This window comes from Centroberyx gerrardi, chromosome 21 (assembly GCF_048128805.1).
Source record: "Centroberyx gerrardi isolate f3 chromosome 21, fCenGer3.hap1.cur.20231027, whole genome shotgun sequence".
Classification (NCBI taxonomy): domain Eukaryota; kingdom Metazoa; phylum Chordata; class Actinopteri; order Beryciformes; family Berycidae; genus Centroberyx; species Centroberyx gerrardi.
The window spans coordinates 23,610,105-23,635,430 of NC_136017.1; positions in this window are offsets into that span (position 1 = coordinate 23,610,105).

A 25,326-nucleotide genomic window follows, 5' to 3' on the forward strand; every position below is an offset into this window, starting at 1 on the left:
GCTAAATATACAGAACAGATTTGACCTCTGACCCAGCTCTGAAAGCTGTGTGGTATTGACCACACTAAATGTCTGATTTTAAGCAGCCAGCTTGTGCTATGATGGAAAGCCAACAATTGACGGAAAGAAGAGAACCTAAGCTTTAATTTGATGTGCAACATGTTTGATTTGAAGCAGGTTTACCAGAAATACAGGAGGATAAGTTAGAATAGAAAACCTGTTGGCTGCAGGCCTTTTGAAAACAGCTGAATGTAACCATAATTCATCAGTGTGCTGCTAGCCACCAGAAGGGGTAAAATCAACAATGTTGGACTCTATGAAAAGGTCTGAATCTGAGCTTTAAATTGAGGTGTCACTCCAGTAAATCAGATCATGTTAGCCTGAAAGACCAGGCTAAATATACAGAACAGATTTGACCTCTGACCCAGCTCTGAAAGCTGTGTGGTATTGACCACACTAAATGTCTGATTTTAAGCAGCCAGCTTGTGCTATGATGGAAAGCCAACAATTGATGGAAAGAAGAGAACCTAAGCTTTAATTTGATGTGCAACATGTTTGATTTGAAGCAGGTTTACCAGAAATAGAGGAGGATAAGTTAGAATATAAAACCTGTTGGCTACAGGCCTTTTGAAAACAGCTGAATGTAACCATAATTCATCAGTGTGCTGCTAGCCACCAGAAGGGGTAAACTCAACAATGTTGGACTCTATGAAAAGGTCTGAATCTGAGCTTTAAATTGAGGTGTCACTCCAGTAAATCAGATCATGCTAGCCTGAAAGACCAGGCTAAATATACAGAACAGATTTGACCTCTGACCCAGCTCTGAAAGCTGTGTGGTATTGACCACACTAAATGTCTGATTTTAAGCAGCCAGGTTGTGATAGGATGGAAAGCCAACAATTGATGGAAAGAAGAGAACCTAAGCTTTAATTTGATGTGCAACATGTTTGATTTGAAGCAGGTTTACCAGAAATACAGGAGGATAAGTTAGAATATAAAACCAGTTGGCTGCAGGCCTTTTAAAAACAGCTGAATATAACCATAATTCATCAGTGTGCTGCTAGCCACCAGAAGGTTTAAAATGAACAATGTTGGAGTCTATGAAAAGGTCTGAATCTGAGCTTTAAATTGAGGTGTCACTCCAGTAAATCAGATCATGCTAGCCTGAAAGACCAGGCTAAATATACAGAACAGATTTGACCTCTGACCCAGCTCTGAAAGCTGTGTGGTATTGACCACACTAAATGTCTGATTTTAAGCAGCCAGGTTGTGATAGGATGGAAAGCCAACAATTGTTGGAAAGAAGAGAACCTAAGCTTTAATTTGATGTGCAACATGTTTGATTTGAAGCAGGTTTACCAGAAATACAGGAGGATAAGTTAGAATATAAAACCAGTTGGCTGCAGGCCTTTTAAAAACAGCTGAATATAACCATAATTCATCAGTGTGCTGCTAGCCACCAGAAGGTTTAAAATGAACAATGTTGGAGTCTATGAAAAGGTCTGAATCTGAGCTTTAAATTGAGGTGTCACTCCAGTAAATCAGATCATGCTAGCCTGAAAGACCAGGCTAAATATACAGAACAGATTTGACCTCTGACCCAGCTCTGAAAGCTGTGTGGTATTGACCACACTAAATGTCTGATTTTAAGCAGCCAGGTTGTGATAGGATGGAAAGCCAACAATTGTTGGAAAGAAGAGAACCTAAGCTTTAATTTGATGTGCAACATGTTTGATTTGAAGCAGGTTTACCAGAAATACAGGAGGATAAGTTAGAATATAAAACCAGTTGGCTGCAGGCCTTTTAAAAACAGCTGAATATAACCATAATTCATCAGTGTGCTGCTAGCCACCAGAAGGTTTAAAATGAACAATGTTTGAGTCTATGAAAAGGTCTGAATCTGAGCTTTAAATTGAGGTGTCACTCCAGTAAATCAGATCATGCTAGCCTGAAAGACCAGGCTAAATATACAGAACAGATTTGACCTCTGACCCAGCTCTGAAAGCTGTGTGGTATTGACCACACTAAATGTCTGATTTTAAGCAGCCAGCTTGTGCTATGATGGAAAGCCAACAATTGTTGGAAAGAAGAGAACCTAAGCTTTAATTTGATGTGCAACATGTTTGATTTGAAGCAGGTTTACCAGAAATACAGGAGGATACTTTAGAATATAAAACCAGTTGGCTGCAGGCCTTTTAAAAACAGCTGAATATAACCATAATTCATCAGTGTGCTGCTAGCCACCAGAAGGTTTAAAATGAACAATGTTGGAGTCTATGAAAAGGTCTGAATCTCAGCTTTAAATGGAGGTGTCACTCCAGTAAATCAGATCATGCTAGCCTGAAAGACCAGGCTAAATATACAGAACAGATTTGACCTCTGACCCAGCTCTGAAAGCTGTGTGGTATTGACCACACTAAATGTCTGATTTTAAGCAGCCAGGTTGTGATAGGATGGAAAGCCAACAATTGTTGGAAAGAAGAGAACCTAAGCTTTAATTTGATGTGCAACATGTTTGATTTGAAGCAGGTTTACCAGAAATACAGGAGGATAAGTTAGAATATAAAACCAGTTGGCTGCAGGCCTTTTAAAAACAGCTGAATATAACCATAATTCATCAGTGTGCTGCTAGCCACCAGAAGGTTTAAAATGAACAATGTTGGAGTCTATGAAAAGGTCTGAATCTGAGCTTTAAATTGAGGTGTCACTCCAGTAAATCAGATCATGCTAGCCTGAAAGACCAGGCTAAATATACAGAACAGATTTGACCTCTGGCCCAGCTCTGAAAGCTGTGTGGTATTGACCACACTAAATGTCTGATTTTAAGCAGCCAGCTTGTGCTATGATGGAAAGCCAACAATTGACGGAAAGAAGAGAACCTAAGCTTTAATTTGATGTGCAACATGTTTGATTTGAAGCAGGTTTACCAGAAATACAGGAGGATAAGTTAGAATAGAAAACCAGTTGGCTGCAGGCCTTTTAAAAACAGCTGAATATAACCATAATTCATCAGTGTGCTGCTAGCCACCAGAAGGTTTAAAATGAACAATGTTTGAGTCTATGAAAAGGTCTGAATCTGAGCTTTAAATTGAGGTGTCACTCCAGTAAATCAGATCATGCTAGCCTGAAAGACCAGGCTAAATATACAGAACAGATTTGACCTCTGACCCAGCTCTGAAAGCTGTGTGGTATTGACCACACTAAATGTCTGATTTTAAGCAGCCAGCTTGTGCTATGATGGAAAGCCAACAATTGACGGAAAGAAGAGAACCTAAGCTTTAATTTGATGTGCAACATGTTTGATTTGAAGCAGGTTTACCAGAAATACAGGAGGATAAGTTAGAATAGAAAACCTGTTGGCTGCAGGCCTTTTGAAAACAGCTGAATGTAACCATAATTCATCAGTGTGCTGCTAGCCACCAGAAGGGGTAAAATCAACAATGTTGGACTCTATGAAAAGGTCTGAATCTGAGCTTTAAATTGAGGTGTCACTCCAGTAAATCAGATCATGTTAGCCTGAAAGACCAGGCTAAATATACAGAACAGATTTGACCTCTGACCCAGCTCTGAAAGCTGTGTGGTATTGACCACACTAAATGTCTGATTTTAAGCAGCCAGCTTGTGCTATGATGGAAAGCCAACAATTGATGGAAAGAAGAGAACCTAAGCTTTAATTTGATGTGCAACATGTTTGATTTGAAGCAGGTTTACCAGAAATAGAGGAGGATAAGTTAGAATATAAAACCTGTTGGCTACAGGCCTTTTGAAAACAGCTGAATGTAACCATAATTCATCAGTGTGCTGCTAGCCACCAGAAGGGGTAAACTCAACAATGTTGGACTCTATGAAAAGGTCTGAATCTGAGCTTTAAATTGAGGTGTCACTCCAGTAAATCAGATCATGCTAGCCTGAAAGACCAGGCTAAATATACAGAACAGATTTGACCTCTGACCCAGCTCTGAAAGCTGTGTGGTATTGACCACACTAAATGTCTGATTTTAAGCAGCCAGGTTGTGATAGGATGGAAAGCCAACAATTGATGGAAAGAAGAGAACCTAAGCTTTAATTTGATGTGCAACATGTTTGATTTGAAGCAGGTTTACCAGAAATACAGGAGGATACTTTAGAATATAAAACCAGTTGGCTGCAGGCCTTTTAAAAACAGCTGAATATAACCATAATTCATCAGTGTGCTGCTAGCCACCAGAAGGTTTAAAATGAACAATGTTGGAGTCTATGAAAAGGTCTGAATCTCAGCTTTAAATGGAGGTGTCACTCCAGTAAATCAGATCATGCTAGCCTGAAAGACCAGGCTAAATATACAGAACAGATTTGACCTCTGAACCAGCTCTGAAAGCTGTGTGGTATTGACCACACTAAATGTCTGATTTTAAGCAGCCAGGTTGTGCTATGATGGAAAGCCAACAATTGATGGAAAGAAGAGAACCTAAGCTTTAATTTGATGTGCAACATGTTTGATTTGAAGCAGGTTTACCAGAAATACAGGAGGATAAGTTAGAATATAAAACCAGTTGGCTGCAGGCCTTTTAAAAACAGCTGAATATAACCATAATTCATCAGTGTGCTGCTAGCCACCAGAAGGTTTAAAATGAACAATGTTTGAGTCTATGAAAAGGTCTGAATCTGAGCTTTAAATTGAGGTGTCACTCCAGTAAATCAGATCATGCTAGCCTGAAAGACCAGGCTAAATATACAGAACAGATTTGACCTCTGACCCAGCTCTGAAAGCTGTGTGGTATTGACCACACTAAATGTCTGATTTTAAGCAGCCAGGTTGTGATAGGATGGAAAGCCAACAATTGTTGGAAAGAAGAGAACCTAAGCTTTAATTTGATGTGCAACATGTTTGATTTGAAGCAGGTTTACCAGAAATACAGGAGGATAAGTTAGAATAGAAAACCAGTTGGCTGCAGGCCTTTTGAAAACAGCTGAATATAACCATAATTCATCAGTGTGCTGCTAGCCACCAGAAGGTTTAAAATGAACAATGTTGGAGTCTATGAAAAGGTCTGAATCTGAGCTTTAAATTGAGGTGTCACTCCAGTAAATCAGATCATGCTAGCCTGAAAGACCAGGCTAAATATACAGAACAGATTTGACCTCTGACCCAGCTCTGAAAGCTGTGTGGTATTGACCACACTAAATGTCTGATTTTAAGCAGCCAGCTTGTGCTATGATGGAAAGCCAACAATTGTTGGAAAGAAGAGAACCTAAGCTTTAATTTGATGTGCAACATGTTTGATTTGAAGCAGGTTTACCAGAAATACAGGAGGATACTTTAGAATATAAAACCAGTTGGCTGCAGGCCTTTTAAAAACAGCTGAATATAACCATAATTCATCAGTGTGCTGCTAGCCACCAGAAGGTTTAAAATGAACAATGTTGGAGTCTATGAAAAGGTCTGAATCTCAGCTTTAAATTGAGGTGTCACTCCAGTAAATCAGATCATGCTAGCCTGAAAGACCAGGCTAAATATACAGAACAGATTTGACCTCTGACCCAGCTCTGAAAGCTGTGTGGTATTGACCACACTAAATGTCTGATTTTAAGCAGCCAGGTTGTGATAGGATGGAAAGCCAACAATTGTTGGAAAGAAGAGAAGCTAAGCTTTAATTTGATGTGCAACATGTTTGATTTGAAGCAGGTTTACCAGAAATACAGGAGGATAAGTTAGAATATAAAACCAGTTGGCTGCAGGCCTTTTAAAAACAGCTGAATATAACCATAATTCATCAGTGTGCTGCTAGCCACCAGAAGGTTTAAAATGAACAATGTTTGAGTCTATGAAAAGGTCTGAATCTGAGCTTTAAATTGAGGTGTCACTCCAGTAAATCAGATCATGCTAGCCTGAAAGACCAGGCTAAATATACAGAACAGATTTGACCTCTGACCCAGCTCTGAAAGCTGTGTGGTATTGACCACACTAAATGTCTGATTTTAAGCAGCCAGCTTGTGCTATGATGGAAAGCCAACAATTGTTGGAAAGAAGAGAACCTAAGCTTTAATTTGATGTGCAACATGTTTGATTTGAAGCAGGTTTACCAGAAATACAGGAGGATACTTTAGAATATAAAACCAGTTGGCTGCAGGCCTTTTAAAAACAGCTGAATATAACCATAATTCATCAGTGTGCTGCTAGCCACCAGAAGGTTTAAAATGAACAATGTTGGAGTCTATGAAAAGGTCTGAATCTCAGCTTTCAATGGAGGTGTCACTCCAGTAAATCAGATCATGCTAGCCTGAAAGACCAGGCTAAATATACAGAACAGATTTGACCTCTGACCCAGCTCTGAAAGCTGTGTGGTATTGACCACACTAAATGTCTGATTTTAAGCAGCCAGGTTGTGATAGGATGGAAAGCCAACAATTGTTGGAAAGAAGAGAACCTAAGCTTTAATTTGATGTGCAACATGTTTGATTTGAAGCAGGTTTACCAGAAATACAGGAGGATAAGTTAGAATATAAAACCAGTTGGCTGCAGGCCTTTTAAAAACAGCTGAATATAACCATAATTCATCAGTGTGCTGCTAGCCACCAGAAGGTTTAAAATGAACAATGTTTGAGTCTATGAAAAGGTCTGAATCTGAGCTTTAAATTGAGGTGTCACTCCAGTAAATCAGATCATGCTAGCCTGAAAGACCAGGCTAAATATACAGAACAGATTTGACCTCTGGCCCAGCTCTGAAAGCTGTGTGGTATTGACCACACTAAATGTCTGATTTTAAGCAGCCAGCTTGTGCTATGATGGAAAGCCAACAATTGACGGAAAGAAGAGAACCTAAGCTTTAATTTGATGTGCAACATGTTTGATTTGAAGCAGGTTTACCAGAAATACAGGAGGATAAGTTAGAATAGAAAACCAGTTGGCTGCAGGCCTTTTAAAAACAGCTGAATATAACCATAATTCATCAGTGTGCTGCTAGCCACCAGAAGGTTTAAAATGAACAATGTTTGAGTCTATGAAAAGGTCTGAATCTGAGCTTTAAATTGAGGTGTCACTCCAGTAAATCAGATCATGCTAGCCTGAAAGACCAGGCTAAATATACAGAACAGATTTGACCTCTGACCCAGCTCTGAAAGCTGTGTGGTATTGACCACACTAAATGTCTGATTTTAAGCAGCCAGCTTGTGCTATGATGGAAAGCCAACAATTGACGGAAAGAAGAGAACCTAAGCTTTAATTTGATGTGCAACATGTTTGATTTGAAGCAGGTTTACCAGAAATACAGGAGGATAAGTTAGAATAGAAAACCTGTTGGCTGCAGGCCTTTTGAAAACAGCTGAATGTAACCATAATTCATCAGTGTGCTGCTAGCCACCAGAAGGGGTAAAATCAACAATGTTGGACTCTATGAAAAGGTCTGAATCTGAGCTTTAAATTGAGGTGTCACTCCAGTAAATCAGATCATGTTAGCCTGAAAGACCAGGCTAAATATACAGAACAGATTTGACCTCTGACCCAGCTCTGAAAGCTGTGTGGTATTGACCACACTAAATGTCTGATTTTAAGCAGCCAGCTTGTGCTATGATGGAAAGCCAACAATTGATGGAAAGAAGAGAACCTAAGCTTTAATTTGATGTGCAACATGTTTGATTTGAAGCAGGTTTACCAGAAATAGAGGAGGATAAGTTAGAATATAAAACCTGTTGGCTACAGGCCTTTTGAAAACAGCTGAATGTAACCATAATTCATCAGTGTGCTGCTAGCCACCAGAAGGGGTAAACTCAACAATGTTGGACTCTATGAAAAGGTCTGAATCTGAGCTTTAAATTGAGGTGTCACTCCAGTAAATCAGATCATGCTAGCCTGAAAGACCAGGCTAAATATACAGAACAGATTTGACCTCTGACCCAGCTCTGAAAGCTGTGTGGTATTGACCACACTAAATGTCTGATTTTAAGCAGCCAGGTTGTGATAGGATGGAAAGCCAACAATTGATGGAAAGAAGAGAACCTAAGCTTTAATTTGATGTGCAACATGTTTGATTTGAAGCAGGTTTACCAGAAATACAGGAGGATACTTTAGAATATAAAACCAGTTGGCTGCAGGCCTTTTAAAAACAGCTGAATATAACCATAATTCATCAGTGTGCTGCTAGCCACCAGAAGGTTTAAAATGAACAATGTTGGAGTCTATGAAAAGGTCTGAATCTCAGCTTTAAATGGAGGTGTCACTCCAGTAAATCAGATCATGCTAGCCTGAAAGACCAGGCTAAATATACAGAACAGATTTGACCTCTGAACCAGCTCTGAAAGCTGTGTGGTATTGACCACACTAAATGTCTGATTTTAAGCAGCCAGGTTGTGCTATGATGGAAAGCCAACAATTGATGGAAAGAAGAGAACCTAAGCTTTAATTTGATGTGCAACATGTTTGATTTGAAGCAGGTTTACCAGAAATACAGGAGGATAAGTTAGAATATAAAACCAGTTGGCTGCAGGCCTTTTAAAAACAGCTGAATATAACCATAATTCATCAGTGTGCTGCTAGCCACCAGAAGGTTTAAAATGAACAATGTTTGAGTCTATGAAAAGGTCTGAATCTGAGCTTTAAATTGAGGTGTCACTCCAGTAAATCAGATCATGCTAGCCTGAAAGACCAGGCTAAATATACAGAACAGATTTGACCTCTGACCCAGCTCTGAAAGCTGTGTGGTATTGACCACACTAAATGTCTGATTTTAAGCAGCCAGGTTGTGATAGGATGGAAAGCCAACAATTGTTGGAAAGAAGAGAACCTAAGCTTTAATTTGATGTGCAACATGTTTGATTTGAAGCAGGTTTACCAGAAATACAGGAGGATAAGTTAGAATATAAAACCAGTTGGCTGCAGGCCTTTTGAAAACAGCTGAATATAACCATAATTCATCAGTGTGCTGCTAGCCACCAGAAGGTTTAAAATGAACAATGTTGGAGTCTATGAAAAGGTCTGAATCTGAGCTTTAAATTGAGGTGTCACTCCAGTAAATCAGATCATGCTAGCCTGAAAGACCAGGCTAAATATACAGAACAGATTTGACCTCTGACCCAGCTCTGAAAGCTGTGTGGTATTGACCACACTAAATGTCTGATTTTAAGCAGCCAGCTTGTGCTATGATGGAAAGCCAACAATTGTTGGAAAGAAGAGAACCTAAGCTTTAATTTGATGTGCAACATGTTTGATTTGAAGCAGGTTTACCAGAAATACAGGAGGATACTTTAGAATATAAAACCAGTTGGCTGCAGGCCTTTTAAAAACAGCTGAATATAACCATAATTCATCAGTGTGCTGCTAGCCACCAGAAGGTTTAAAATGAACAATGTTGGAGTCTATGAAAAGGTCTGAATCTGAGCTTTAAATTGAGGTGTCACTCCAGTAAATCAGATCATGCTAGCCTGAAAGACCAGGCTAAATATACAGAACAGATTTGACCTCTGACCCAGCTCTGAAAGCTGTGTGGTATTGACCACACTAAATGTCTGATTTTAAGCAGCCAGGTTGTGATAGGATGGAAAGCCAACAATTGTTGGAAAGAAGAGAACCTAAGCTTTAATTTGATGTGCAACATGTTTGATTTGAAGCAGGTTTACCAGAAATACAGGAGGATAAGTTAGAATATAAAACCAGTTGGCTGCAGGCCTTTTAAAAACAGCTGAATATAACCATAATTCATCAGTGTGCTGCTAGCCACCAGAAGGTTTAAAATGAACAATGTTTGAGTCTATGAAAAGGTCTGAATCTGAGCTTTAAATTGAGGTGTCACTCCAGTAAATCAGATCATGCTAGCCTGAAAGACCAGGCTAAATATACAGAACAGATTTGACCTCTGACCCAGCTCTGAAAGCTGTGTGGTATTGACCACACTAAATGTCTGATTTTAAGCAGCCAGCTTGTGCTATGATGGAAAGCCAACAATTGTTGGAAAGAAGAGAACCTAAGCTTTAATTTGATGTGCAACATGTTTGATTTGAAGCAGGTTTACCAGAAATACAGGAGGATACTTTAGAATATAAAACCAGTTGGCTGCAGGCCTTTTAAAAACAGCTGAATATAACCATAATTCATCAGTGTGCTGCTAGCCACCAGAAGGTTTAAAATGAACAATGTTGGAGTCTATGAAAAGGTCTGAATCTCAGCTTTAAATGGAGGTGTCACTCCAGTAAATCAGATCATGCTAGCCTGAAAGACCAGGCTAAATATACAGAACAGATTTGACCTCTGACCCAGCTCTGAAAGCTGTGTGGTATTGACCACACTAAATGTCTGATTTTAAGCAGCCAGGTTGTGATAGGATGGAAAGCCAACAATTGTTGGAAAGAAGAGAACCTAAGCTTTAATTTGATGTGCAACATGTTTGATTTGAAGCAGGTTTACCAGAAATACAGGAGGATAAGTTAGAATATAAAACCAGTTGGCTGCAGGCCTTTTAAAAACAGCTGAATATAACCATAATTCATCAGTGTGCTGCTAGCCACCAGAAGGTTTAAAATGAACAATGTTTGAGTCTATGAAAAGGTCTGAATCTGAGCTTTAAATTGAGGTGTCACTCCAGTAAATCAGATCATGCTAGCCTGAAAGACCAGGCTAAATATACAGAACAGATTTGACCTCTGGCCCAGCTCTGAAAGCTGTGTGGTATTGACCACACTAAATGTCTGATTTTAAGCAGCCAGCTTGTGCTATGATGGAAAGCCAACAATTGACGGAAAGAAGAGAACCTAAGCTTTAATTTGATGTGCAACATGTTTGATTTGAAGCAGGTTTACCAGAAATACAGGAGGATAAGTTAGAATAGAAAACCAGTTGGCTGCAGGCCTTTTAAAAACAGCTGAATATAACCATAATTCATCAGTGTGCTGCTAGCCACCAGAAGGTTTAAAATGAACAATGTTTGAGTCTATGAAAAGGTCTGAATCTAAGCTTTAAATTGAGGTGTCACTCCAGTAAATCAGATCATGCTAGCCTGAAAGACCAGGCTAAATATACAGAACAGATTTGACCTCTGACCCAGCTCTGAAAGCTGTGTGGTATTGACCACACTAAATGTCTGATTTTAAGCAGCCAGCTTGTGCTATGATGGAAAGCCAACAATTGACGGAAAGAAGAGAACCTAAGCTTTAATTTGATGTGCAACATGTTTGATTTGAAGCAGGTTTACCAGAAATACAGGAGGATAAGTTAGAATAGAAAACCTGTTGGCTGCAGGCCTTTTGAAAACAGCTGAATGTAACCATAATTCATCAGTGTGCTGCTAGCCACCAGAAGGGGTAAAATCAACAATGTTGGACTCTATGAAAAGGTCTGAATCTGAGCTTTAAATTGAGGTGTCACTCCAGTAAATCAGATCATGTTAGCCTGAAAGACCAGGCTAAATATACAGAACAGATTTGACCTCTGACCCAGCTCTGAAAGCTGTGTGGTATTGACCACACTAAATGTCTGATTTTAAGCAGCCAGCTTGTGCTATGATGGAAAGCCAACAATTGTTGGAAAGAAGAGAACCTAAGCTTTAATTTGATGTGCAACATGTTTGATTTGAAGCAGGTTTACCAGAAATACAGGAGGATACTTTAGAATATAAAACCAGTTGGCTGCAGGCCTTTTAAAAACAGCTGAATATAACCATAATTCATCAGTGTGCTGCTAGCCACCAGAAGGTTTAAAATGAACAATGTTGGAGTCTATGAAAAGGTCTGAATCTGAGCTTTAAATTGAGGTGTCACTCCAGTAAATCAGATCATGCTAGCCTGAAAGACCAGGCTAAATATACAGAACAGATTTGACCTCTGACCCAGCTCTGAAAGCTGTGTGGTATTGACCACACTAAATGTCTGATTTTAAGCAGCCAGGTTGTGATAGGATGGAAAGCCAACAATTGTTGGAAAGAAGAGAACCTAAGCTTTAATTTGATGTGCAACATGTTTGATTTGAAGCAGGTTTACCAGAAATACAGGAGGATAAGTTAGAATATAAAACCAGTTGGCTGCAGGCCTTTTAAAAACAGCTGAATATAACCATAATTCATCAGTGTGCTGCTAGCCACCAGAAGGTTTAAAATGAACAATGTTTGAGTCTATGAAAAGGTCTGAATCTGAGCTTTAAATTGAGGTGTCACTCCAGTAAATCAGATCATGCTAGCCTGAAAGACCAGGCTAAATATACAGAACAGATTTGACCTCTGACCCAGCTCTGAAAGCTGTGTGGTATTGACCACACTAAATGTCTGATTTTAAGCAGCCAGCTTGTGCTATGATGGAAAGCCAACAATTGTTGGAAAGAAGAGAACCTAAGCTTTAATTTGATGTGCAACATGTTTGATTTGAAGCAGGTTTACCAGAAATACAGGAGGATACTTTAGAATATAAAACCAGTTGGCTGCAGGCCTTTTAAAAACAGCTGAATATAACCATAATTCATCAGTGTGCTGCTAGCCACCAGAAGGTTTAAAATGAACAATGTTGGAGTCTATGAAAAGGTCTGAATCTCAGCTTTAAATGGAGGTGTCACTCCAGTAAATCAGATCATGCTAGCCTGAAAGACCAGGCTAAATATACAGAACAGATTTGACCTCTGACCCAGCTCTGAAAGCTGTGTGGTATTGACCACACTAAATGTCTGATTTTAAGCAGCCAGGTTGTGATAGGATGGAAAGCCAACAATTGTTGGAAAGAAGAGAACCTAAGCTTTAATTTGATGTGCAACATGTTTGATTTGAAGCAGGTTTACCAGAAATACAGGAGGATAAGTTAGAATATAAAACCAGTTGGCTGCAGGCCTTTTAAAAACAGCTGAATATAACCATAATTCATCAGTGTGCTGCTAGCCACCAGAAGGTTTAAAATGAACAATGTTTGAGTCTATGAAAAGGTCTGAATCTGAGCTTTAAATTGAGGTGTCACTCCAGTAAATCAGATCATGCTAGCCTGAAAGACCAGGCTAAATATACAGAACAGATTTGACCTCTGGCCCAGCTCTGAAAGCTGTGTGGTATTGACCACACTAAATGTCTGATTTTAAGCAGCCAGCTTGTGCTATGATGGAAAGCCAACAATTGACGGAAAGAAGAGAACCTAAGCTTTAATTTGATGTGCAACATGTTTGATTTGAAGCAGGTTTACCAGAAATACAGGAGGATAAGTTAGAATAGAAAACCAGTTGGCTGCAGGCCTTTTAAAAACAGCTGAATATAACCATAATTCATCAGTGTGCTGCTAGCCACCAGAAGGTTTAAAATGAACAATGTTTGAGTCTATGAAAAGGTCTGAATCTGAGCTTTAAATTGAGGTGTCACTCCAGTAAATCAGATCATGCTAGCCTGAAAGACCAGGCTAAATATACAGAACAGATTTGACCTCTGACCCAGCTCTGAAAGCTGTGTGGTATTGACCACACTAAATGTCTGATTTTAAGCAGCCAGGTTGTGATAGGATGGAAAGCCAACAATTGTTGGAAAGAAGAGAACCTAAGCTTTAATTTGATGTGCAACATGTTTGATTTGAAGCAGGTTTACCAGAAATACAGGAGGATAAGTTAGAATATAAAACCAGTTGGCTGCAGGCCTTTTGAAAACAGCTGAATATAACCATAATTCATCAGTGTGCTGCTAGCCACCAGAAGGTTTAAAATGAACAATGTTGGAGTCTATGAAAAGGTCTGAATCTGAGCTTTAAATTGAGGTGTCACTCCAGTAAATCAGATCATGCTAGCCTGAAAGACCAGGCTAAATATACAGAACAGATTTGACCTCTGACCCAGCTCTGAAAGCTGTGTGGTATTGACCACACTAAATGTCTGATTTTAAGCAGCCAGCTTGTGCTATGATGGAAAGCCAACAATTGTTGGAAAGAAGAGAACCTAAGCTTTAATTTGATGTGCAACATGTTTGATTTGAAGCAGGTTTACCAGAAATACAGGAGGATACTTTAGAATATAAAACCAGTTGGCTGCAGGCCTTTTAAAAACAGCTGAATATAACCATAATTCATCAGTGTGCTGCTAGCCACCAGAAGGTTTAAAATGAACAATGTTGGAGTCTATGAAAAGGTCTGAATCTGAGCTTTAAATTGAGGTGTCACTCCAGTAAATCAGATCATGCTAGCCTGAAAGACCAGGCTAAATATACAGAACAGATTTGACCTCTGACCCAGCTCTGAAAGCTGTGTGGTATTGACCACACTAAATGTCTGATTTTAAGCAGCCAGGTTGTGATAGGATGGAAAGCCAACAATTGTTGGAAAGAAGAGAACCTAAGCTTTAATTTGATGTGCAACATGTTTGATTTGAAGCAGGTTTACCAGAAATACAGGAGGATAAGTTAGAATATAAAACCAGTTGGCTGCAGGCCTTTTAAAAACAGCTGAATATAACCATAATTCATCAGTGTGCTGCTAGCCACCAGAAGGTTTAAAATGAACAATGTTTGAGTCTATGAAAAGGTCTGAATCTGAGCTTTAAATTGAGGTGTCACTCCAGTAAATCAGATCATGCTAGCCTGAAAGACCAGGCTAAATATACAGAACAGATTTGACCTCTGGCCCAGCTCTGAAAGCTGTGTGGTATTGACCACACTAAATGTCTGATTTTAAGCAGCCAGCTTGTGCTATGATGGAAAGCCAACAATTGACGGAAAGAAGAGAACCTAAGCTTTAATTTGATGTGCAACATGTTTGATTTGAAGCAGGTTTACCAGAAATACAGGAGGATAAGTTAGAATAGAAAACCAGTTGGCTGCAGGCCTTTTAAAAACAGCTGAATATAACCATAATTCATCAGTGTGCTGCTAGCCACCAGAAGGTTTAAAATGAACAATGTTTGAGTCTATGAAAAGGTCTGAATCTGAGCTTTAAATTGAGGTGTCACTCCAGTAAATCAGATCATGCTAGCCTGAAAGACCAGGCTAAATATACAGAACAGATTTGACCTCTGACCCAGCTCTGAAAGCTGTGTGGTATTGACCACACTAAATGTCTGATTTTAAGCAGCCAGCTTGTGCTATGATGGAAAGCCAACAATTGACGGAAAGAAGAGAACCTAAGCTTTAATTTGATGTGCAACATGTTTGATTTGAAGCAGGTTTACCAGAAATACAGGAGGATAAGTTAGAATAGAAAACCTGTTGGCTGCAGGCCTTTTGAAAACAGCTGAATGTAACCATAATTCATCAGTGTGCTGCTAGCCACCAGAAGGGGTAAAATCAACAATGTTGGACTCTATGAAAAGGTCTGAATCTGAGCTTTAAATTGAGGTGTCACTCCAGTAAATCAGATCATGTTAGCCTGAAAGACCAGGCTAAATATACAGAACAGATTTGACCTCTGACCCAGCTCTGAAAGCTGTGTGGTATTGACCACACTAAATGTCTGATTTTAAGCAGCCAGCTTGTGCTATGATGGAAAGCCAACAATTGATGGAAAGAAGAGAACCTAAGCTTTAATTTGATGTGCAACATGTTTGATTTGAAGCAGGTTTACCAGAAATAGAGGAGGATAAGTTAGAATATAAAACCTGTTGGCTACAGGCCTTTTGAAAACAGCTGAATGTAACCATAATTCATCAGTGTGCTGCTAGCCACCAGAAGGGGTAAACTCAACAATGTTGGACTCTATGAAAAGGTCTGAATCTGAGCTTTAAATTGAGGTGTCACTCCAGTAAATCAGATCATGCTAGCCTGAAAGACCAGGCTAAATATACAGAACAGATTTGACCTCTGACCCAGCTCTGAAAGCTGTGTGGTATTGACCACACTAAATGTCTGATTTTAAGCAGCCAGGTTGTGATAGGATGGAAAGCCAACAATTGATGGAAAGAAGAGAACCTAAGCTTTAATTTGATGTGCAACATGTTTGATTTGAAGCAGGTTTACCAGAAATACAGGAGGATACTTTAGAATATAAAACCAGTTGGCTGCAGGCCTTTTAAAAACAGCTGAATATAACCATAATTCATCAGTGTGCTGCTAGCCACCAGAAGGTTTAAAATGAACAATGTTTGAGTCTATGAAAAGGTCTGAATCTCAGCTTTAAATGGAGGTGTCACTCCAGTAAATCAGATCATGCTAGCCTGAAAGACCAGGCTAAATATACAGAACAGATTTGACCTCTGAACCAGCTCTGAAAGCTGTGTGGTATTGACCACACTAAATGTCTGATTTTAAGCAGCCAGGTTGTGCTATGATGGAAAGCCAACAATTGATGGAAAGAAGAGAACCTAAGCTTTAATTTGATGTGCAACATGTTTGATTTGAAGCAGGTTTACCAGAAATACAGGAGGATAAGTTAGAATATAAAACCAGTTGGCTGCAGGCCTTTTAAAAACAGCTGAATATAACCATAATTCATCAGTGTGCTGCTAGCCACCAGAAGGTTTAAAATGAACAATGTTTGAGTCTATGAAAAGGTCTGAATCTGAGCTTTAAATTGAGGTGTCACTCCAGTAAATCAGATCATGCTAGCCTGAAAGACCAGGCTAAATATACAGAACAGATTTGACCTCTGACCCAGCTCTGAAAGCTGTGTGGTATTGACCACACTAAATGTCTGATTTTAAGCAGCCAGCTTGTGCTATGATGGAAAGCCAACAATTGTTGGAAAGAAGAGAACCTAAGCTTTAATTTGATGTGCAACATGTTTGATTTGAAGCAGGTTTACCAGAAATACAGGAGGATACTTTAGAATATAAAACCAGTTGGCTGCAGGCCTTTTAAAAACAGCTGAATATAACCATAATTCATCAGTGTGCTGCTAGCCACCAGAAGGTTTAAAATGAACAATGTTGGAGTCTATGAAAAGGTCTGAATCTGAGCTTTAAATTGAGGTGTCACTCCAGTAAATCAGATCATGCTAGCCTGAAAGACCAGGCTAAATATACAGAACAGATTTGACCTCTGACCCAGCTCTGAAAGCTGTGTGGTATTGACCACACTAAATGTCTGATTTTAAGCAGCCAGGTTGTGATAGGATGGAAAGCCAACAATTGTTGGAAAGAAGAGAACCTAAGCTTTAATTTGATGTGCAACATGTTTGATTTGAAGCAGGTTTACCAGAAATACAGGAGGATAAGTTAGAATATAAAACCAGTTGGCTGCAGGCCTTTTAAAAACAGCTGAATATAACCATAATTCATCAGTGTGCTGCTAGCCACCAGAAGGTTTAAAATGAACAATGTTTGAGTCTATGAAAAGGTCTGAATCTGAGCTTTAAATTGAGGTGTCACTCCAGTAAATCAGATCATGCTAGCCTGAAAGACCAGGCTAAATATACAGAACAGATTTGACCTCTGACCCAGCTCTGAAAGCTGTGTGGTATTGACCACACTAAATGTCTGATTTTAAGCAGCCAGCTTGTGCTATGATGGAAAGCCAACAATTGTTGGAAAGAAGAGAACCTAAGCTTTAATTTGATGTGCAACATGTTTGATTTGAAGCAGGTTTACCAGAAATACAGGAGGATACTTTAGAATATAAAACCAGTTGGCTGCAGGCCTTTTAAAAACAGCTGAATATAACCATAATTCATCAGTGTGCTGCTAGCCACCAGAAGGTTTAAAATGAACAATGTTGGAGTCTATGAAAAGGTCTGAATCTCAGCTTTAAATGGAGGTGTCACTCCAGTAAATCAGATCATGCTAGCCTGAAAGACCAGGCTAAATATACAGAACAGATTTGACCTCTGACCCAGCTCTGAAAGCTGTGTGGTATTGACCACACTAAATGTCTGATTTTAAGCAGCCAGGTTGTGATAGGATGGAAAGCCAACAATTGTTGGAAAGAAGAGAACCTAAGCTTTAATTTGATGTGCAACATGTTTGATTTGAAGCAGGTTTACCAGAAATACAGGAGGATAAGTTAGAATATAAAACCAGTTGGCTGCAGGCCTTTTAAAAACAGCTGAATATAACCATAATTCATCAGTGTGCTGCTAGCCACCAGAAGGTTTAAAATGAACAATGTTTGAGTCTATGAAAAGGTCTGAATCTGAGCTTTAAATTGAGGTGTCACTCCAGTAAATCAGATCATGCTAGCCTGAAAGACCAGGCTAAATATACAGAACAGATTTGACCTCTGGCCCAGCTCTGAAAGCTGTGTGGTATTGACCACACTAAATGTCTGATTTTAAGCAGCCAGCTTGTGCTATGATGGAAAGCCAACAATTGACGGAAAGAAGAGAACCTAAGCTTTAATTTGATGTGCAACATGTTTGATTTGAAGCAGGTTTACCAGAAATACAGGAGGATAAGTTAGAATATAAAACCAGTTGGCTGCAGGCCTTTTAAAAACAGCTGAATATAACCATAATTCATCAGTGTGCTGCTAGCCACCAGAAGGTTTAAAGTGAACAATGTTTGAGTCTATGAAAAGGTCTGAATCTGAGCTTTAAATTGAGGTGTCACTCCAGTAAATCAGATCATGCTAGCCTGAAAGACCAGGCTAAATATACAGAACAGATTTGACCTCTGACCCAGCTCTGAAAGCTGTGTGGTATTGACCACACTAAATGTCTGATTTTAAGCAGCCAGCTTGTGCTATGATGGAAAGCCAACAATTGACGGAAAGAAGAGAACCTAAGCTTTAATTTGATGTGCAACATGTTTGATTTGAAGCAGGTTTACCAGAAATACAGGAGGATAAGTTAGAATAGAAAACCTGTTGGCTGCAGGCCTTTTGAAAACAGCTGAATGTAACCATAATTCATCAGTGTGCTGCTAGCCACCAGAAGGGGTAAAATCAACAATGTTGGACTCTATGAAAAGGTCTGAATCTGAGCTTTAAATTGAGGTGTCACTCCAGTAAATCAGATCATGTTAGCCTGAAAGACCAGGCTAAATATACAGAACAGATTTGACCTCTGACCCAGCTCTGAAAGCTGTGTGGTATTGACCACACTAAATGTCTGATTTTAAGCAGCCAGCTTGTGCTATGATGGAAAGCCAACAATTGACGGAAAGAAGAGAACCTAAGCTTTAATTTGATGTGCAACATGTTTGATTTGAAGCAGGTTTACCAGAAATACAGGAGGATAAGTTAGAATATAAAACCAGTTGGCTGCAGGCCTTTTAAAAACAGCTGAATATAACCATAATTCATCAGTGTGCTGCTAGCCACCAGAAGGTTTAAAATGAACAATGTTTGAGTCTATGAAAAGGTCTGAATCTGAGCTTTAAATTGAGGTGTCACTCCAGTAAATCAGATCATGCTAGCCTGAAAGACCAGGCTAAATATACAGAACAGATTTGACCTCTGACCCAGCTCTGAAAGCTGTGTGGTATTGACCACACTAAATGTCTGATTTTAAGCAGCCAGCTTGTGCTATGATGGAAAGCCAACAATTGACGGAAAGAAGAGAACCTAAGCTTTAATTTGATGTGCAACATGTTTGATTTGAAGCAGGTTTACCAGAAATACAGGAGGATAAGTTAGAATAGAAAACCTGTTGGCTGCAGGCCTTTTGAAAACAGCTGAATGTAACCATAATTCATCAGTGTGCTGCTAGCCACCAGAAGGGGTAAAATCAACAATGTTGGACTCTATGAAAAGGTCTGAATCTGAGCTTTAAATTGAGGTGTCACTCCAGTAAATCAGATCATGTTAGCCTGAAAGACCAGGCTAAATATACAGAACAGATTTGACCTCTGACCCAGCTCTGAAAGCTGTGTGGTATTGACCACACTAAATGTCTGATTTTAAGCAGCCAGCTTGTGCTATGATGGAAAGCCAACAATTGATGGAAAGAAGAGAACCTAAGCTTTAATTTGATGTGCAACATGTTTGATTTGAAGCAGGTTTACCAGAAATAGAGGAGGATAAGTTAGAATATAAAACCTGTTGGCTACAGGCCTTTTGAAAACAGCTGAATGTAACCATAATTCATCAGTGTGCTGCTAGCCACCAGAAGGGGTAAACTCAACAATGTTGGACTCTATGAAAAGGTCTGAATCTGAGCTTTAAATTGAGGTGTCACTCCAGTAAATCAGATCATGCTAGCCTGAAAGACCAGGCTAAATATACAGAACAGATTTGACCTCTGACCCAGCTCTGAAAGCTGTGTGGTATTGACCACACTAAATGTCTGATTTTAAGCAGCCAGGTTGTGATAGGATGGAAAGCCAACAATTGATGGAAAGAAGAGAACCTAAGCTTTAATTTGATGTGCAACATGTTTGATTTGAAGCAGGTTTACCAGAAATACAGGAGGATACTTTAGAATATAAAACCAGTTGGCTGCAGGCCTTTTAAAAACAGCTGAATATAACCATAATTCATCAGTGTGCTGCTAGCCACCAGAAGGTTTAAAATGAACAATGTTTGAGTCTATGAAAAGGTCTGAATCTCAGCTTTAAATGGAGGTGTCACTCCAGTAAATCAGATCATGCTAGCCTGAAAGACCAGGCTAAATATACAGAACAGATTTGACCTCTGAACCAGCTCTGAAAGCTGTGTGGTATTGACCACACTAAATGTCTGATTTTAAGCAGCCAGGTTGTGCTATGATGGAAAGCCAACAATTGATGGAAAGAAGAGAACCTAAGCTTTAATTTGATGTGCAACATGTTTGATTTGAAGCAGGTTTACCAGAAATACAGGAGGATAAGTTAGAATATAAAACCAGTTGGCTGCAGGCCTTTTAAAAACAGCTGAATATAACCATAATTCATCAGTGTGCTGCTAGCCACCAGAAGGTTTAAAATGAACAATGTTTGAGTCTATGAAAAGGTCTGAATCTGAGCTTTAAATTGAGGTGTCACTCCAGTAAATCAGATCATGCTAGCCTGAAAGACCAGGCTAAATATACAGAACAGATTTGACCTCTGACCCAGCTCTGAAAGCTGTGTGGTATTGACCACACTAAATGTCTGATTTTAAGCAGCCAGCTTGTGCTATGATGGAAAGCCAACAATTGTTGGAAAGAAGAGAACCTAAGCTTTAATTTGATGTGCAACATGTTTGATTTGAAGCAGGTTTACCAGAAATACAGGAGGATACTTTAGAATATAAAACCAGTTGGCTGCAGGCCTTTTAAAAACAGCTGAATATAACCATAATTCATCAGTGTGCTGCTAGCCACCAGAAGGTTTAAAATGAACAATGTTGGAGTCTATGAAAAGGTCTGAATCTGAGCTTTAAATTGAGGTGTCACTCCAGTAAATCAGATCATGCTAGCCTGAAAGACCAGGCTAAATATACAGAACAGATTTGACCTCTGACCCAGCTCTGAAAGCTGTGTGGTATTGACCACACTAAATGTCTGATTTTAAGCAGCCAGGTTGTGATAGGATGGAAAGCCAACAATTGTTGGAAAGAAGAGAACCTAAGCTTTAATTTGATGTGCAACATGTTTGATTTGAAGCAGGTTTACCAGAAATACAGGAGGATAAGTTAGAATATAAAACCAGTTGGCTGCAGGCCTTTTAAAAACAGCTGAATATAACCATAATTCATCAGTGTGCTGCTAGCCACCAGAAGGTTTAAAATGAACAATGTTTGAGTCTATGAAAAGGTCTGAATCTGAGCTTTAAATTGAGGTGTCACTCCAGTAAATCAGATCATGCTAGCCTGAAAGACCAGGCTAAATATACAGAACAGATTTGACCTCTGACCCAGCTCTGAAAGCTGTGTGGTATTGACCACACTAAATGTCTGATTTTAAGCAGCCAGCTTGTGCTATGATGGAAAGCCAACAATTGTTGGAAAGAAGAGAACCTAAGCTTTAATTTGATGTGCAACATGTTTGATTTGAAGCAGGTTTACCAGAAATACAGGAGGATACTTTAGAATATAAAACCAGTTGGCTGCAGGCCTTTTAAAAACAGCTGAATATAACCATAATTCATCAGTGTGCTGCTAGCCACCAGAAGGTTTAAAATGAACAATGTTGGAGTCTATGAAAAGGTCTGAATCTCAGCTTTAAATGGAGGTGTCACTCCAGTAAATCAGATCATGCTAGCCTGAAAGACCAGGCTAAATATACAGAACAGATTTGACCTCTGACCCAGCTCTGAAAGCTGTGTGGTATTGACCACACTAAATGTCTGATTTTAAGCAGCCAGGTTGTGATAGGATGGAAAGCCAACAATTGTTGGAAAGAAGAGAACCTAAGCTTTAATTTGATGTGCAACATGTTTGATTTGAAGCAGGTTTACCAGAAATACAGGAGGATAAGTTAGAATATAAAACCAGTTGGCTGCAGGCCTTTTAAAAACAGCTGAATATAACCATAATTCATCAGTGTGCTGCTAGCCACCAGAAGGTTTAAAATGAACAATGTTTGAGTCTATGAAAAGGTCTGAATCTGAGCTTTAAATTGAGGTGTCACTCCAGTAAATCAGATCATGCTAGCCTGAAAGACCAGGCTAAATATACAGAACAGATTTGACCTCTGGCCCAGCTCTGAAAGCTGTGTGGTATTGACCACACTAAATGTCTGATTTTAAGCAGCCAGCTTGTGCTATGATGGAAAGCCAACAATTGACGGAAAGAAGAGAACCTAAGCTTTAATTTGATGTGCAACATGTTTGATTTGAAGCAGGTTTACCAGAAATACAGGAGGATAAGTTAGAATATAAAACCAGTTGGCTGCAGGCCTTTTAAAAACAGCTGAATATAACCATAATTCATCAGTGTGCTGCCAGCCACCAGAAGGTTTAAAATGAACAATGTTTGAGTCTATGAAAAGGTCTGAATCTGAGCTTTAAATTGAGGTGTCACTCCAGTAAATCAGATCATGCTAGCCTGAAAGACCAGGCTAAATATACAGAACAGATTTGACCTCTGACCCAGCTCTGAAAGCTGTGTGGTATTGACCACACTAAATGTCTGATTTTAAGCAGCCAGCTTGTGCTATGATGGAAAGCCAACAATTGATGGAAAGAAGAGAACCTAAGCTTTAATTTGATGTGCAACATGTTTGATTTGAAGCAGGTTTACCAGAAATAGAGGAGGATAAGTTAGAATATAAAACCTGTTGGCTACAGGCCTTTTGAAAACAGCTGAATGTAACCATAATTCATCAGTGTGCTGCTAGCCACCAGAAGGGGTAAACTCAACAATGTTGGACTCTATGAAAAGGTCTGAATCTGAGCTTTAAATTGAGGTGTCACTCCAGTAAATCAGATCATGCTAGCCTGAAAGACCAGGCTAAATATACAGAACAGATTTGACCTCTGACCCAGCTCTGAAAGCTGTGTGGTATTGACCACACTAAATGTCTGATTTTAAGCAGCCAGGTTGTGATAGGATGGAAAGCCAACAATTGATGGAAAGAAGAGAACCTAAGCTTTAATTTGATGTGCAACATGTTTGATTTGAAGCAGGTTTACCAGAAATACAGGAGGATACTTTAGAATATAAAACCAGTTGGCTGCAGGCCTTTTAAAAACAGCTGAATATAACCATAATTCATCAGTGTGCTGCTAGCCACCAGAAGGTTTAAAATGAACAATGTTGGAGTCTATGAAAAGGTCTGAATCTCAGCTTTAAATGGAGGTGTCACTCCAGTAAATCAGATCATGCTAGCCTGAAAGACCAGGCTAAATATACAGAACAGATTTGACCTCTGAACCAGCTCTGAAAGCTGTGTGGTATTGACCACACTAAATGTCTGATTTTAAGCAGCCAGGTTGTGCTATGATGGAAAGCCAACAATTGATGGAAAGAAGAGAACCTAAGCTTTAATTTGATGTGCAACATGTTTGATTTGAAGCAGGTTTACCAGAAATACAGGAGGATAAGTTAGAATATAAAACCAGTTGGCTGCAGGCCTTTTAAAAACAGCTGAATATAACCATAATTCATCAGTGTGCTGCTAGCCACCAGAAGGTTTAAAATGAACAATGTTTGAGTCTATGAAAAGGTCTGAATCTGAGCTTTAAATTGAGGTGTCACTCCAGTAAATCAGATCATGCTAGCCTGAAAGACCAGGCTAAATATACAGAACAGATTTGACCTCTGACCCAGCTCTGAAAGCTGTGTGGTATTGACCACACTAAATGTCTGATTTTAAGCAGCCAGGTTGTGATAGGATGGAAAGCCAACAATTGTTGGAAAGAAGAGAACCTAAGCTTTAATTTGATGTGCAACATGTTTGATTTGAAGCAGGTTTACCAGAAATACAGGAGGATAAGTTAGAATATAAAACCAGTTGGCTGCAGGCCTTTTGAAAACAGCTGAATATAACCATAATTCATCAGTGTGCTGCTAGCCACCAGAAGGTTTAAAATGAACAATGTTGGAGTCTATGAAAAGGTCTGAATCTGAGCTTTAAATTGAGGTGTCACTCCAGTAAATCAGATCATGCTAGCCTGAAAGACCAGGCTAAATATACAGAACAGATTTGACCTCTGACCCAGCTCTGAAAGCTGTGTGGTATTGACCACACTAAATGTCTGATTTTAAGCAGCCAGCTTGTGCTATGATGGAAAGCCAACAATTGTTGGAAAGAAGAGAACCTAAGCTTTAATTTGATGTGCAACATGTTTGATTTGAAGCAGGTTTACCAGAAATACAGGAGGATACTTTAGAATATAAAACCAGTTGGCTGCAGGCCTTTTAAAAACAGCTGAATATAACCATAATTCATCAGTGTGCTGCTAGCCACCAGAAGGTTTAAAATGAACAATGTTGGAGTCTATGAAAAGGTCTGAATCTGAGCTTTAAATTGAGGTGTCACTCCAGTAAATCAGATCATGCTAGCCTGAAAGACCAGGCTAAATATACAGAACAGATTTGACCTCTGACCCAGCTCTGAAAGCTGTGTGGTATTGACCACACTAAATGTCTGATTTTAAGCAGCCAGGTTGTGATAGGATGGAAAGCCAACAATTGTTGGAAAGAAGAGAACCTAAGCTTTAATTTGATGTGCAACATGTTTGATTTGAAGCAGGTTTACCAGAAATACAGGAGGATAAGTTAGAATATAAAACCAGTTGGCTGCAGGCCTTTTAAAAACAGCTGAATATAACCATAATTCATCAGTGTGCTGCTAGCCACCAGAAGGTTTAAAATGAACAATGTTTGAGTCTATGAAAAGGTCTGAATCTGAGCTTTAAATTGAGGTGTCACTCCAGTAAATCAGATCATGCTAGCCTGAAAGACCAGGCTAAATATACAGAACAGATTTGACCTCTGACCCAGCTCTGAAAGCTGTGTGGTATTGACCACACTAAATGTCTGATTTTAAGCAGCCAGCTTGTGCTATGATGGAAAGCCAACAATTGTTGGAAAGAAGAGAACCTAAGCTTTAATTTGATGTGCAACATGTTTGATTTGAAGCAGGTTTACCAGAAATACAGGAGGATACTTTAGAATATAAAACCAGTTGGCTGCAGGCCTTTTA